Below are 17,000 nucleotides of genomic sequence, written 5' to 3'. Positions count from 1 at the left end.
GTTCCCCAGCCCTAGGCCAAAACTATTCCGGGAGTCAGAACCCAGTCGCCCCAAGCTCAGCGCATGCTCCACTTGGAGCTGACCTCCACCGGCAGTCTCCGCAGATTCCTCAGACCTGGGCAGGGTTAGCCCCGGGAACCGGAGTCCCGCTGCTCAGTGCCCAGCGCACGCCTTGCCAGGCACACGCCTTGCCAGGCACGAGCCTCTAAGAGTATTCTCCACAAGATCCCCAGTCCCGATCCTGAGCAAGAAATCTGTCTGCTAGACGCAGGCAAATACCAGCCTGAAATCCCCTGTTCCGTAGCTGAATGAGCTGAGATCAGTAGAACAATGGGATGATTACATCATCTCACCGAGATGGCAGCTGCTGTCCTCCTCTGTGGTCCGACCGGTGACTGGAACCACCGCTTCTCTCCTCTGTCTCAAAGCCGAAACTCAGCACTAAGCGCTGCCAATGTATCACTGGCAGGAGCCCCCCCAAATCCATGTCGCTGTTCCCCCGCTCCGGCACCTTGCCGATCCCCAGCGCGCGCCACAGACTCCAGCAGCTGGACGATCGCCTATCAGGCTATGCGACCCTCCGTGCGGAGAAATGGAGCTCCCACAGCCAAACCTCGCACGATGGACATCTATCCACTAGATTCTGGAGCCCCTCAATTTCACTGGAAATTCCCAACAAGATAGCCTTCAGTCGTTTCTCATCGTCTTTCTCCGGCTCAGTGAAGCGGCGCACTGGGGTGATGCACTCCGTTCACCGCCATCTTCTCCTGGAAGTTTCGTTTGAATAAAAAAAATAATTCTCCTCTAACTGTGGGTTCTGTTAACGCTAATGCAAGTACACTACTGTCTTGCCTCAGTGTGGCTAGCAACACTCTTATTGTGGAAAAAGACTTAAAGAGACACTAAGAGAAAGAGGAGGGTTAGAAAAATAACCAAACTTAAAGTTGGGAACACAGAAAGTTTCAAACTGCCTATTTCAGCAAGAGGATCTAAGTTGGGTGTTTTGTGGCATCATGAGATTCAAGGGATCAAACCTGTTGTTGGGCAATTTAAGTTCCTTCAGTTTAGGTCTCCAGACAGGCATATCAGAAACTCTGATAATCTGAGTGCTGGGTGCTCTGGGGCGGGGGTTGGAGATGGAGGACCTGGGGGCATCAGGGCACCCAGCCCTTTCTTAGGAAGAAGCCACAGGCCGCTGTCAAGTCAAGGGAGATCAGTGCTGGTGGAGGTTACACAGTGGACCACCAGGGGGCGCTGGACGTCCTCAAAGGTTAAGGAAATGCCCATTGAGATATTGAAAGCCATTGCAGAACCTTTAAGTCACAGGTTACATAACAAGCATTAGGCACCCAAACCAATGTTCAGCTCCAGAAAAAAAACTCTGGGCTACTAAGATCTTTTACTTGGAGAAATATTTATTATGGAGTTGTGAGCTCCATAGCCCCAGAGAGAAAATGTTTGACTTCAAAAATACCCAACTCCACAACACTCAGCCTTCGGAGGCTTCGCACCTCTCAGCACTAAGGGAAAATCCAGACGGGCCCAGCAAGGAAATGACAGTCCCACAACATAAACATCATAATGCACCAAAACATCAAAATGTCAACAAGCTCCCCTTTATCCACACTAAATCTGTGCTCTTGAAATGTGTCCTGGGAAATACGTTATTGATCGTGGAATGGCGAACACTGCTCTGAAAGACGGGCCTCTCTTGCTAAAATGGGGCTCACAGAGGATACTGACTTCTGTGATAGGAGATGCTGAAAGGCTCCGTGGAGCAAATAGTGGGGACAGCAAGTCCAGCAGCCCCTGCTGAAGGCCAATGGCCAGAGTCCGCGGCACCCAAGTGAGAGGCCTGATGCTGAGCAGCTAGTCTTCACCTGGCCACAGAGGCTCAGCCTCCTCAGGCTGTGGCTGCAGGCTCATGAAACAGATGGGAGGCCCTGTCCTCACCTTCCTGCCAGGCTCTCCCTGTGTGGCCGCTCACCCAGGTGTGCTGCCCGCCCTGGCTGTGACCTCTCCAACCAGGGAGAGCGAGGCTCCTCTCCCTCCAAAGAGGTGAATACTGCCTCAAGACAGAAGGAAGGTTGTCTCCAAGAGAAGACAGGGCTGTTGGGGGCACTGGGGAACACGCTCATTTTTCTTGGATTGTACATTTTTGTCAGATGAAGTTACCTTTGGTGGCACAAACACTGCCCATGATCAGTTCAGCCCACCGTGGCCCCTCCTTCCCATTACTCCCATCATAACCTATGTGCAACGTGCCTTCCACACCAGCGACCTTAATGTACAAGATCAGGGCCCATCCAAGGAAAAGAGGAGCCCAGCAGACCTGCTTCTCAAGAGAAAAGTCAATGCGACGGGCACTGTGAAGTACATTAAATATTGACATTTTCTAAATAAACGCTGCTGGTCCATGCACACTCTACAAAATTGCACTAGCCACATTAATATGGCATTTATAAAAATGTTAATTCACAGCCACTACAGATTCACACTGGGGCAATCAGAAACAAGACTAAAGGTGCTAACTGGCCAGGAGTGCCCGGCCCCCTGGTGGCCCTCCACTGTGGTGCCCTCTTCCTCCACACTGTGTAAAGGTGAAAAGAGGGGCCCATATAAGATGGCCCCTCACACTCTGGCTCACCCCAACTCCGTGCAGAGACCACTTGAGTGGACGTGCCCCAGTGGTGACAAGCACACCCCCAAGTCAGAAAGGACCAACTGTATTCTGACACTGACACTCAGTAGGTATGAGAAGGCGTCTTTTAGGAAAATTCAGTTTCTGCATCCAAAAGATGTGGGAAGTGATACTGCCTGTCCCGTTGGGTTGTTGGAAGGATATCTGAGACACTAGATGGACAGCGCACACCACATGGCCACCTCTGAAGTGTGTTTTTCAGCTAATATTATTCTTTATATAAAAAAGGAGCATTAAAATTTTTTCAAACAGCAGTTACTATTTAAAAAATAAGTTTAACTCTGCAATGTTGTGAATTTCTGAAGAAAGAGGATGGATTTTGTTCTAAATGATGGTCTCAGCACATCACTGTTCATGGAAATGGGGTTTAAAGAGTACTGGAAACATTGGTGCAAAAAACAAAAAAAAATAGCATATACTTTACATGACGCCTTTAAAAATAGTGAGCTGGCACAGAGAGTGCATATAATTATCTAATCAAAATATATGCAAAGTTTTAAGTGTAGTCTGACCCCAAACTAGTCTAATGTGACACTTGGATTACTGCAGAATTGGAAAATTGCTATTTTTTCATTATCAAACATAATGTTCATATTCTCAATTGCTTTCTCTTTTTCTCCTGTCTCTTAAACTAAGTGGCAAAATAAAGATTTGAAAGTGCCCAGTGATGGGGACACAGGTATCTCCTGTCACACTCTATGCTTTTCTGCAGATTCACAAGTCTCTCAAATTTGTTTAAAAAATCTTACATTTGTTTTCTCTGGATCAACAACAGCTTTCCCTTGGAGTGTCTTGCCTTGCGGTGTTCCAGTCAGATTCAGCAACTGCAGAGAAGACCCCCAACTTGTGGCGTTCCTACTGCACTTGGTGTAAATGCACTCACAATGGCCAATTTGGGCGTAACCCCTGCTGGGGATCAGGGGACAGGCATAAAGCCAGCCCTGCAAGGCCAGCATGAGACAATCCAGAACCCCTCTGTGCTCGTCTTTGGCAAGATTTTAAAACCAGTTTGTCATTTGGTGACGGTACCAAGGGGGTCAACTCAGAGATGAAACTGACCAAAACAGCAAAATCCCCTTCATCCCACATATGGTAATCAAGACCTTCCATCTGGACTATTCCGGCCACGCAAAATGCAGACAGATTTTTCTTGTGAGTCCAAGTTAAGTGTCACACAGAAACAAATACAAGCTGCACCCCGTGATGAACACACTAAGATTCAGGTGCAGGAACTGGGTCCCTGTCATAACCCTTCTCCTCCTTTAGCTGACATGAAGTTTTGGGATATAGAATGAAAACTAAGGACCCTCTCAGGAAGGAGGTGCATGAGTAAGAAGATGTGAAAACGGGACTCTGTCTAGGTCTGACTGCTCTTGGATGCCCAGGGTAAAATAGCTATATGTTCAAGTGCCTCCCGCCTTCAGCTGGGCCACCCAGGCAGGGCGAGCGAAGCCAGTGACAATTAATCAGGGAAGGAGATGGGGGCCGAGGGAGGGGATGCCGGGGCCGAGAGCCAGCAGCAGGGAGGGAAGATGCCATCAAGGCAGGATACATGCACGGATGGAGAGGTGGCAGTGAAGCCTACCCAGCTGTGCAGTTAACTTAGCTGAACACTTGTCATGGTTTTACGTGAAGGAAAAAGGCCAGCGAGGAGGCCCTCACAACAGCCCAGGTGCAGACAACCATCTTCAGTCGTCACATCAAAGAAGCAACCATTGCCAGAGGAGCTAATGCAGAGGACAGGAGAGACGCTAGGTGTGTCTGAGGAGCCTCGCCACAGTGACCACACCCTGAGCTCTTGGGTGAGGACAGGCGGAGGACATGAAGATGACAAGGAGCCCTGCAGGTGCCCAAGAAGCCGTGTTGGACCAGAACCTGGCACAGCAAGCTCTTTACACCAACCAGACTTGGCATAAAATGGGCGCGGGAGAGACAGGAGAAAACAATCGAACGTGGCTTAGTGACGTAGACGGCTCACCGTGGCAGGGTTACAAGCACTTTTTAGAAGTGAGTGAACTGAAATCTTTGCCGTTTTGTTTGAGGTGGGCAGGAGCACAATGCACAGAAGGTCATCCTGGTGCAGGGAGGAAATGGCCGGCAGACTGTTCTTGTCAGCTTCTTCACTGCTGCGACCCCAGGACCAGACAGGAACAAGTAGAGGAGAAAGGTGTGTCTAAGGTCTCACGGTTCAGAGGTCTCATGGCACCAGAAAGCAGAGATGTAAACCACAAAGGCATGTCCCCAGGGACCTGCCTCCTCCAGCCACACCCTGTCTGCCTCCAGTGACCACCCAGTTAATCCTTATCAGGTTCATAACCCAATCCTATCACTGCTAAGCTTTCCTGTATTGTGGTATAAATAGAGGACCCTGGGGATAGTCAGCTGACCTTCAGTGTCTATGGAAGACAGAGTCAAGGGAGGGCCCCCGGGGGTGTGCCCATGCAGGGCTGTACAAGCCATGGCTGTTCAAGCTTGAGGGACACCTCATGTGTAAACCACTGCACTCTGGTCTTTCTTCTTTATTACAAGGCTATGAGAAAAAATCACAAACAGTTGGCTCTCCATCTCTGTAGGTTCTATGTGCATCTGTATGATATCCACCCTAGATCAAAAGTATTCTGAAAAAACAATTGCGTTCAGACATTTTTTTCCTCACCATTCTCCCCCAAGCAATAGAGCACAGCAGCCATTTATCCAGCATTCCTGTCTTAGGGGTGAGAAGCAAGCTAGCTATCAGCTAAGTACATGACGATGTGCAGGTTGTGCAAATACAGTTACATAGGGGGCTTGAACAGTCATGGATGGGCACATCCCCAGGGGTCCTCCCTGGATCCTGTCCTCCGTAGATGCTGAAGGTCAGCTCACTATCCCCAGGGTCCTTCCCAGACCCCATCCTCCACAGACACCAAGGGATGGCTGACTGCTTTCTGCATAGAGTTTCAGAGAAGCCCCAGCTGGGGAGACGGTGGTGTTGGTTCTCCACTTCTCCCTCCATCTCTAGCTCCTTGTTGGCAGCAGAGAACACTCAAGTAGAACATGCTGGAAGAATGGAAAGTGAAGTCTGGGTCTGCAGGCTTTCCGTCTACTCTTCCTTATTAAATGGAAAAGACACTCAGCTCCTGGGAACAACTGACCCAATCACGCTGGCTTCCATCCCATCCTGTAAAGAATAGCAATTAATTACACATCGGTACTTTTCATGCTTTGAACTAAATTGAGATGAAGGAATGTTTACGTGTACACAAGCAACACCAGTGTGAATAATCAACTCGGAAAAAGGGGCTAAAACTTTTTTGGTTTGTGCAAGAATGATGGTTGATTGAAGCCTTGTTATGCAAATAATGCTCACCAGGGAAAGATGGAAAGGAACAACACAAAAGCCACCAAATGAGGGGGACATTCCCATGTGACTTATTTTCTATGTACCTTTCCAGTTTCCTTCTCTAATATCACCCTATTTTCCTCACAAAAATTACTTTTTCATTAAACAGAATATAGGTCCTAAAATTAAGGCCCTATATTATATGTGGCCTTGACATCTGGGGAAATTGAAAAAGACTCGAACTACTTAACCCTAAGTCCCCCTTCCAACCTGCCCCTACAGAGTCATCTCCTGGCCAGGAGCCTCCCGACACACCAGCTCCTGTTATCCTTGGGAAGCCGCTGCAGAAAGAAGCCCGTTGCATCTTCCAGTGGGAACAGGGTCACCTGGCCCTCTTAACACTAGGGAAGCTGCCTCCCACGGCCCTGTTGCCTCCCATGGCCCATCCTCACCCCCATAATGAGTCACCTGCAGCTGGGAACAGCTTGTGTGGTCTGTTGGCATCCTGTGTACCTTTCTGGCCTGGTGACCATAAGCTGCTGTGGGCTCTTTTGTGTGGTACCCGGTACCTAGTGCTTGGTTCTCCTTGTAACCTCTCCCCCAACAGGTAAATGAGAGGACATTAAAGCAAGTCTGGGGGACTTTAAGAATGTCCTGTTGATTGTTTGAGGTGGTCACAGGACCCTAGGAAGACTAAGGAGATAACCAGTTTTAATTTCTACAAGACAGGGTAAGTCCCACGTCACCCAGCAAGTTCTTTGTGCTGACTGTGGCAGAGATTCGCAGGTCCTGCCTTCCCAGAATATGGGGCTGCTCAAAGTCCACGTGTGTGACCACCTATTTCTATACAGCATAGTTCCCCAAAACCCTGTGATGTAAAACAGCATACACTTATCTTGGGTTTCCTGGCTCAGGAATCCAAGCATGGCTGGGCCCTCTGCTCCAAGGTCTCTCACAAAGCTGCAGGGACAGTTTTAGCCCCGGGCTTCTCACAGGACTGGAGTGATTTCAAGAGCCAGGCTCCAGCATTCCTGAGGTCCGGTGGCCCATTCAGTGGCTGGAAACACTCAGCACTCCACACAGTGTTAATCCGAGGCCCAGGGTCTTTGCTGTTCTTGGTCAAAGTTTCCTCAGACCTGGTGGGGTTGCAATCCCCATGAGATCATGCCGCAGTCTGGCTGGGCACAATTCACAAGCCACTGAAGCAGGAACAAACTTTGTTTCTGAACTCCACCAGCACACTCCCTGGGAACTCCACCAAATACCACACGGCTCCTCCAGAAACCACACACCAACCGGAAATCTCTCCTCTGGCACTTCCCCAACCAATCACAACTCTCGATGAATCCCTGCGAGAACTGCTATGCGCTGACAGCCTTTCCACACCCAGGGTCCTCCTTTGGCCCTGCTTGGGTCCAGGTGCCTGCCTGGAGAATCTACTCTCCTGGATTGCAGAGGAGTGCAATGGGCTGGCCTCTGCGCCCTGGAGGTTCCCTAGGGGAAACACAGCCCTGCTTTTCACTTGGGCCCCCTTGGCTGCCCGCAGCCTGACACCTGGCAGTGGACCTTGGTGCTGTGCAGACCTTGGCCTGCGCGATCCCCTCCCTTCCCTCACCTGCCCTCTCGCCTTGCCTGTTGCCCCTAACCCAAGCCAGCCCTCCCTAACCATGGAGCTTTAAGCTCCAGTCCTGGGGCCTGCATCCTGGGCCGGGCCCCTGAGCTCATGTTCGTCCTCATGTCCCGTGGTGTGCCTTGGCATTGGGTGGCGTCACTCTGGGTCATCGGGACAAACCGGGGGCCCCTTGCTTGGGCCCCCTACCGCAAGCGCTCCCCTCGGTGCCCCTAGCGCCCCCTCACCCCACACCACTCTTTCCTTCTTTTTTCCTCCTCCTCCTCCTCCTCCTCCTCCTCCTCCTCCTCCTCCTTCTCCTCCTCCTCCTCCTGACAACGCCCCTTCATCCCCTTCCCTCTCTCCCCATGCCCTCTCTGCCTGCTCCTTGGCCTAGGTGGCGTGGCTCCCTAGTCCTGGCTACTCCAGTGGGTCCCAGACGCCTCCCAGCCAGCCACCCAGCTTCATGCTGTCGCTGGCAGCCTTTCCACACCCAGGGCCCTCCTTTGGCTCTGCTTGTGTCCAGGTCCCTGCCTTGAGGATCTACTCCCCTGGAATGAAGTGCAATGGGCTGGCCTCTGTGCCCTGGAGGCTCCCTAGGGGAAACACAGCCCTTGCCCTCGCCTGGGCCCCCTTGGCTGCCTGCATCCTGACACCTGGCAGTGGACATCAGCACTGCGCTGACCTTGGCCTGCGAGATCTCCTCTCTTCCCTCCCCTGCCCTCTCGCCTTGCCTGCTGCCCCTAATTCAAACCAGCCCTCCCTAACAATGGAGCTTTAAGCTCCAACCTGGGGCCTGGCTCCTGGGTCGGGCCCCTGAGCGCATGTTCGTCTTCCTGTCGCGAGGTGTGCCTTGGTGTCAGATGGCGTCGCTCTGGGTCGTCGGGTCAAACTGGGGGCCCCTTGCTTGGGCGCCCTACCGCGCGCGCTCCCCTCGGTGCCCCTCGCGCCCTCTCACCCCACAACACCCCACCCCACTCTTTTCTTTTTCTCCTCCTCCTCCTTTTAGTCCTCCTTCTCCTCCTCCTCCTCGCAACGCCCCTTCATCCCCATCCCTCCCTCCCCATGCCCTCTCTGCCTGCTCCTTGGCCTAGGTGGCATGGCTCCCTAGTCCTGGCTACTCCAGTGGGTCCCGGGACACCTCCCAGCCAGCCTCCCAGCTTCATGCTGGCGCTGGCAGCCTTTCCACACCCAGGGCCCTCCTTTGGCTCTGCTTGTGTCCAGGTCTCTGCCTGGAGGATCTACTCCCCTGGAATGGAGTGCAATGGGCTGGCCTCTGCGCCCTGGAGGCTCCCTAGGGAAAACACAGCCCTGCCCCTCGCCTGGGCCCCCTTGGCTGCCTGCATCCTGACACCTGGCAGTGGACATCAGTGCTGCGCTGACCTTGGCCTGTGAGATTCCCTCTCTTCCCTCCCCTGCCCTCTCACCTTGCCTGCTGCCCCTAACCCAAGCCAGCCCTCCCTAAACATGGAGCTTTAAGCTCCAGTCCTGGGGCCTGGCTCCTGGGCCGGGCCCCTGAGCGCGTCTTTCTCGTCATGTTTCCTGGCGTGCCATGGCGTCCGGTGGCATCACTCCAGGTTGTCGGGTCAAAACGGGGGCCCTTTGCTTGGACCCCCTACTTCGCGCGCTCCCCTCGGTGCCCCTCGCGCCCCCTCACCCCACCCTACTCTTTCCTTCTTCTTTTCCTTCTTCTTCTCCTCCTCCTCCTTCTCCTCCTTTTGGTGAGGCCCCATCATCGCCTTCCCTCTCTCCCCATGCCCTCTCTGCCTGCTCCTTGGCCTAGGTGGCGTGACTCCCTAGCCTGGGCTACTCCAGTGGGTCCCGGGTCGCCTCCCTCCAGCCACCCAGCTTCATGCTGGCGCTGGCAGCTTTTCCACACCCAGGGCCCTCTTTTGGCCCTGCTTGGGTCCAGATCCCTGCCTGGAGGATCTACTCCCCTAGACTGGAGTGCAATGGGCTGGCCTCTGCGCCTTGGAGGCTTTCTAGGGGAAACACAGCCCTGCTTCTCGCCTGGGCCCTTTGGCTGCCCGCAGCCTTACACCTGGCATTGGACGTGGGCGCTGGGCTGACCTTGGCCTGCGGGATCCCCTCCCTTCCCTCTCCTGCCCTCTCGCCTTTCCTGCTTCCCCTAACCCAAGCCAGCCCTCCCTAACCATGGAGCTTTAAGCTCCTGTCCTGGGGCCTGGCTCCTGGGCCAGGCCCCTGAGCGCCTGTTCGTCTTCGTTTTGCGTGGCATGCTGTGGCGTCGGGTGGCATGGCTCCGGGTCGTCGGGTCAAACCGGGGGCCCCTTGCTTGGGCCCCCTACCTTGCGCGCTCGCCTCGGTGCCCCTCGAGCCCCCTCACCTCACCCCACTCTTTCCTTCTTCTTTTCCTCCTCCTTCCCCTCCTTATCCTCCTCCTCCTCCTCCTCCTTCTCCCTTCTCCTCCTCCTCCTCCTCCTCCTCCTCCTCCTCCTGACGATGCCCCTTCATCCCCTTCCCTCTCTCCCCATGCCCTCTCTGCCTGCTCCTTGGCCTAGGTGGCGTGGCTCCCTAGTCCGGGCTACTCCAGTGGGTCCCGGACGCCTCCCAGCCAGCCACCCAGCTTCATGCTGGCCGCTGGCATCCTTTCCACACCCAGGGCCCTCGTTTGGCCCTGCTTGGGTCCAGGTTCCTGCCTGGAGGATCTACTCCACTGGAATGGAGTGCAATGGGCTGGCCTCTGTGCCCTGGAGGCTCCCCAAAAGAAAAACAGCCCTGGCCCTCTCCTGGTCCCCCTTGGCTGCCCGAAGCCTGACACCTGGCAGTGGACATGGGCGCTGCGCTGACCTTGACCTGCGGGATCCCCTCCCTTCCCTCCCGTGCCCTCTTGCCTTGCCTGCTGCCCTTAACCCAAGCCAGCCCTCCCTAACCATGGAGCTTTAAGCTCCAGTCCTGGGGCCTGGCTCCTGGGCCAGGCCCCTGAGTGCGTGTTCGTCGTCATGTCGCGTGGCGTGCAGTGGAGTCGGGTTGCGTCGCTCTGGGTCGTTTGGTCAAACCGGGGGGCCCTTGCTTGGGCCCTCTACCACGCGCGCTCCCCTTGGTGCCCCTCGCGCCCCCTCACCCCACCCCACTCTTTCCTCCTCCTCCTCCTTTTCCTCCTCCTCCTCCTCCTCCTCCTCGAGTCGCCCCTACCTCCCCTTCCCTCTTTCCCCTTGTGCTCTCTGCCTGCTCCTTGGCCCAGGTTGCGTGGCTCCTTAGCCCGGGCTTCTCCAGTGGGTCCCGGGACCCCTCCCAGCCAGCCACTAAGCTTCTTGCTGGAGCTGGCAGCTTTCCACACCCAGGGCCCTCATTTGGCTTTGCTTGGGTCCAGGTCCCTGCCTTGAGTATCTACTCTCTTGGATTGCAGAGAAGTGCAATGGGCTGGACTCTGGGCCCTGAAGGCTCCCTAGGGAAAATTCAGCTCTGCCCCTGCTTGGGTCCTCTTGGCTGCCCGCAGCCTGACACCTGGTAGTGGACGTGGGCACTGCGCTGACCTTGGCCGGCCTGATCCCTTCCCTTCCCTCCCCTGCCTCTCGCCTTGCCTGCTGCCCCTAACCCATGCCAGCCCTCGCTAACAATAGAGCTTTATGCTCAAGTCCTGGGGCCTGGCTCCTGGGCTGGGCCCCTGAGCGCGTGTTTGTCGTTGTGTCGCATGGCGTGCCGTGGTGTCGGGTAGCGTCGCTTTGGGTCGTCACGTCAAACCGGGGGCCCCTTGCTTGGGCTCCTCTCCCGCGTGCTCCCCTCGGTGCCCCTCGCGCCCCCTCACCCCACCCCACTCTTTCCTCCGCCTCCTCCTCCTCCTCCTCCTCCTCTTCGCGATGCCCCTTCATCCCCTTCCCTCTCTCCCCATGCCCTCTCTGCCTGCTCCTTGGCCTAGGTGGCGTGGCTCCCTAGCCCAGGCTACTCCAGTGGGTCCCAGACGCCTCCCAGCCAACCACCCAGCTTCATGCTCGCGCTGGCTGTCTTTCCACACCCAGGGCCCTCTTTTGGCCCTGCTTGGGTCCAGGTCCCTGCCTGGAGGATCTACTTCCCTAGACTGGAGTGCAATGGGCTGGCCTCTGCGCCCTTGAGGCTCCCTAGGGGAAACACAGCCCTGCTTCTCGCCTGGGCCCTTTGGCTTCCCGTAGCCTTACACCTGGCAGTGGACGTGGGCGCTGCGCTGACCTTGGCCTGCGCGATCCCCTTCCTTCCCTCCCCTGCCCTCTGGCCTTGCCTGCTGCCCCTAACCCAAGCGAACCCTCCCTAACCATGAAGCTTTAAGCTCCAGTCCTGGGGCCTGGCTCCTGGGCCCGGCCGCTGAGCGCGTGTTCGTCGTCGTGTGGCGTGACATGCCGTGGCATCGGGTGGCGTCGCTTTGGGTCGTCGGGTCAAACCGGGGGCCCCTTGCTTGGGCCCCCTACTGCACGTGCTCCTCTCGGTGCCCTTCGCGCCCCCTCACCCCACCCCACTCTTTCCTTCTTCTTTTCCTCCTCCTCCTTCTCCTCCTCCTCCTCCTCCTTCTCCTTCTGGCGACGCCCCTTCATCCCCTTCCCTTTCTCTCCATACCCTCTCTGCCTGCTCCTTGGCCTAGGTGGCGTGGCTCCCTAGTCCAGGGTACTCCAGTGGGTCCCGGGACGCCTCCCAGCCAGCCACCCAGCTTCATGCTGGCGCTGGCAGCCTTTCCACACCCAGGGCCCTAGTTTGGCTCTGCTTGGGTCCAGGTCCCTGCCTGGAGGATCTACTCCCCTGGATTGGAGAGGAGTTTACTGGGCTGGCCTCTGCGCCCTGGAGGCTCCCTAGGGGAAACACAGCCCTACCCTTTGCCTGTTTTATATGTCCTAGGCTTTCTTTGATCTCCTCTTTTCCCCTAATTTTTCTCCTGCCTGTGGACATGACTAGGCCCAGGAATGCTTCTTGGGATGTCCAAAAGGTGGATAATAGGTAGGCTGAAGGGGAAGGGCAGGATGGAGTAGTAGAAAAACACCCTAACAACCTTAGGGCAGGGATTTTTCTTGGACTGGTTACTTTTACAACAGGTTGGAGCAGGGGAAACTTTTCGATAAGATTCCTCAGGGACAGTCTCCCACTTTTCAGACTCACTCAAAATTGGACTTCTAGATATTCCTTACTTGATTTACCTATCTATACTGATGCCTGTCTAATTCTAGTATCCACACCCTTAGAAAATCATTCTCTATCTTCCAGAGTGCTCCTCAAACTCTATTGCCAAAAGGAATCACCTGCTCATACTTTAACAGGAGATTCTGATTCAATAAGTCTGTGGGGAGCCTGAGAGTGCAGTTCCAGCCTGCTCTTAGGTGAAGGCCTCTCAGCAGGGAATCGCTCACAGCAGTCATTAGACTACAATCCACAGCCAATGGGATCCATGCCCACAGGGCAGAAAGTGGGAAGGCTAAGACAGCCTTATATGTTTTTTATTCACAAACAGGACCCTGTTGCTGGCTGGTGCAGCACACCTGCCACCACTGAAAATAACAGAAGTGAAGACCTTTGCTTGGTGAGGTGTGAATAGGTGTGGTTGGAATTTGCCATTAGGCAGGCAAGATAACACAACCTGTGCCTCTTGATTCTGCTTTGGATCAGTGAGACACACTGGTCTTCAGCACCATGATGCTCCAACATCCACCCTTTCAAATGTTAGGATATACTCTGGGGTATTGATGTTGCTGAAAAAGAAAGTTTTATTTTAGGTAGTGAAATTCTTTTTTTACATCTCAGTAACATTGTTTTCATTTCAGTGGACTTTAGTGATTAATAAATACACTCTATGATTTGTCAGGATCTCTTAAGCAATGAGTTACAAATTTTTTTTCTATTTTCTAAAAACCTTTTCATAAATCTAAAACATTAATAAACAATGGAAGATCAATAGTCTGTCTTTTTATATCTAATGACAGTAAAATAAGTGTGAAGATCATTTATCCAAACACTTTTAATTGTTAATCAAATTTAAGTTCCTTCATTTTTTTATTTTTAGTTGCAGATGGACACAATAGCTTTATTTTATTTATTTTTTTTTATGTGCTGCTGAGAATCCAACCCAGTGCCTCACACATGGTAGGCAAGCCCCCTACCACTGAACTACAACCCCTGCCAGTTCTTCATTCTTGAGAGGAGACCATCTTTTTCATATTTTACTCTTTGCCTTTAATATTGCCCTCTAGTTTTCTCACTTTGAATAAAACAAGATAAAAGGGAAAATGTCAATTTTTCATAAAAAAATGATATGCTTTCTATGATAGACCTAATGATAACTCACTTATAGGATTCTGAATTAAAGGAATAGCATAGTAGCCAGAGCTGAAGTCAGAAGCTAGTGCTGGTAAGAGGTTAAGTTTGAAAATGTCAAGACAAAAGTAGGGGCTTTACCTAAAGGCAAATGTCAAAAAAAAGGGGCTTTTGTTTTCCCATTCACTGAGGGTTTTGCTCTTCTGCTTTACAACTAACTGACTAAATTCATGAAATAACTACTTACTTTTTTTCTTTTATTTAAAGAGGGGATAAAATGTCATTTAGAAAAATTCCCTGGGCTGAAGCTATACCTCAGTGGTAAAGTGCTTGCTTCACGTGTGTGAGGCACTGGGTTTAATTCTCTGTACCACATAAAAATACATAAAGATACTGTGTGTTCATCTACAACTAAATAAATATTTTTAGAAAATCACTCACAATTACTATAATCCATTAATACAAATATCATTGTTATTATACACTAAAGGAGGCTGATTTAATCTGAAAAACTTCCTAAAGGTCTAGAATACGAAGGGAACAGATGGAAAGTGTGCCTGCACCAAGACACTACTATAGCTGGATATTCCAGGTTCAGTGTGGGCACCACTCCACCTTGTGCCTTCCAACCCAAACAAGGAAGGTGTGAATTTGCAGGGCTCCTGAGTCGGGCTGGTGGCCCATGGCAGTGGATCTGAAATAGAAATGGGTTTCAGAGACAAAAAAGCTGTGGGAATACCCCTGGGAGACATATGTGGTGTCCAACAGGCTCATCTTTCCTTCTGTACTTTTGCATGCGCTGATCTTATGGGACTAGAATCTCATCTGTGGTAGCTTGGGGATGCCAAGACCTGATAGGTGCTTATACAGAAGCCTCCAATCCTATCCACAAAAGAAGTCATTTCTGTGACTTTAAGGATCCTTCTCAGCAACCCTCAGGAGAGTCGATTGGTTCTTGCTTGCTCAAGGCTTTCCCAAGTTTGGGGAATTTCCCCCCACATTGTGGTCCCTTTCCAGGTAGAACTCAAGGACTACAGAATTCTGAACCTGCTCCCACAGAAAAGAAAAGAATTAGTTTTATTCATCTTTGTTTTTTTGTATTGGTTTAAAAATGTATCTATTGACATATTTACAACAAACATTGAAGGGGTTCATGTTGTATCTTCATTCATACCGAGGGCATTGGTCACTTCCACCAACTTGTCTTCCATCTTCTTTTCAATCCTTCCTAGACCCTAATAATCCTTACTCTACATTCAAGTAAAATTCTGTTTATAAAATTTTACATTTGAGAGAGAACATGCCATACATGTAGCTCTTTTCATAACAACTGGCTGAAGTAAGCTCTCTGAATATGCTTGATTGGATCATTAAACAGAGGGGCTAGTGTTTTTATAAGATGTAAATATATGTGTGCTTCTGATAATTTTTTAATAACCAATTTCTGGTAACCTTGCAACAGTGGGCCATACCTGTAATCACACCGATTAAGGAGCCTGAGGTGGGAGGACTTCAAGTTTTAGAAAGCCTTGGACATTTAGGAAGGCTCTGTGGCTGAAAGAAAATACCAATAAAGGGGCTCTGGTAGTAAAACATGAAAAATTCTTTTACATTAGGGAGATGTTTTAAAGAGCCACAGTTTTGTTCTTCATTGGGGTTATGCTTGTAGGATAATAAGCAGTATGATCATGTAAGAATGATCAAACCTTTACAAAGGTTATTTGTTGTACTATGTTTCAGGAACTGTTGTTACTTCGCTCATATTTTCTTTTTTCTTCTTCAGTACTGGAAATTAAAGCCAGGTCCCTAGAACAAAGCTACATTTCCAGGCTTTTTATAATTTTGAGAGAGACTCTCCTTTAGTTGCTCACCTGACTTCAGACTTTTATTCCTTCTGCCTCAGCCTCCTAGTTGCTGTGATGACAAGTGTGTGACACAACTATGCTGGACTGACCTATGGTTTCTTAGAATCCTAAGACATAAGTTTCAAAATTAGGAATTTTGTTCTCACTTAACAGATTGAACAATGTCCACCAGCTGTGACTTAAAATTTTTAAATGTATAATGACATTTTAGTCTATTAAAGGTTGAGATAAGAATTTAAATCTGAACCATATTTGTTTTTCTGATATTTGAAGAGTATAGCTTTCCATCCCCCCCACCCCACCTCTCTATTCCCCTTAGTCCTTATAATTTAGGAATTCATCAGTAGAGAAACAAAACAGGTAGCTGAGAATTCCAATCAAGAGTGGAGAATTGATCTCCATCTTTTCTCCTAGCAGGACTCTCTACAAAGGACTCGGTTGCAGCATTGCCTTTGGTTTGATTTGGGATAATGAATTAAGCCTTTGTAGAAGCAAAGGTACACACCCTGAAGAAGCGCTGTGATCATGGGATTTCACATATACAAAGGAAACAGAGAATCTTGTGTTTAATAATGAGTAAGCCTTTGCGAAATATTTTAACCTTAATCTTCTTAATATAATTAATTAATTACTTAATCTAATGAATTACTCATACCAATTAGATTTATTATAATTGCATCCAAGAAGATTTCTCTTATTTTTTTCTGTTTTTTTTTTTTAAATTTGTTCTTCCTAGATATACAGGACAGTAAAGATGATGCAAATTTGTTCTTCCTAGATATACAGGACAGTAAAGATGATTGCTTTTCTACTGAAGTTCATCAGACCCAACCTTGTGAAGCAATTTGCTGCCAAGAGTACCATCATCACCCAACATAATGAACTCTACCTTGAAATTGTTCATTCAAGCAGGCCATCAGTAAAAAACAAATGCTGAGCAGTCACTCAATTCGTTCCCTCCTCTTTCAGCCCTGCCACTGCTTCTTTAGATCTAGAGGCCAAAGTCATGGACCAATCACTCCTGTGTCAAGCAGGCTCTGTAATCTACAGAGTGACAGTAAGATCCCAGTTGCCTTTGTCACTGAGCTTAGAAGATTCTGGGAAGTGGTTCCCCCTTCTGTCCTGAGCTGGGAGAACCCTGGTGGGAAAGCCTAAAATATAGGCCATGGGGGCTGCTATATTGGGTCTCTTTCCACCCAGACACTTGCCTAGCACCCATACACCATAGAACCATCCCTAGTTCTACCTGCCTGCCTTTCCAGAACCCTATGCCCA

General features: G+C 50.9%; 2 long non-coding RNA genes across 2 annotated transcripts in view; one reads left to right on the top strand and one right to left on the bottom strand.

The window, feature by feature from the left end:
- The window catches only part of LOC144376445 (uncharacterized), a 542,546-nt gene that overhangs the window by 340,383 nt on the left and 185,163 nt on the right, over positions 1–17,000 (bottom strand). The gene's annotated exons all lie outside the window — the stretch shown is intronic.
- Positions 15,665–16,777, top strand: LOC144375888 (uncharacterized). Its single transcript, XR_013435739.1, has 3 exons — positions 15,665–15,786; positions 16,143–16,301; positions 16,504–16,777. It is a non-coding gene; the product is annotated as an uncharacterized LOC144375888 (long non-coding RNA).

The sequence above is a fragment of the Ictidomys tridecemlineatus genome, chromosome 3 (assembly GCF_052094955.1).
Source record: "Ictidomys tridecemlineatus isolate mIctTri1 chromosome 3, mIctTri1.hap1, whole genome shotgun sequence".
Taxonomy (NCBI): Eukaryota; Metazoa; Chordata; class Mammalia; order Rodentia; family Sciuridae; genus Ictidomys; species Ictidomys tridecemlineatus.
The sequence above is the reverse complement of the archived record's forward strand: the minus strand, read 5'-3'. Positions and strand labels throughout refer to the sequence as shown.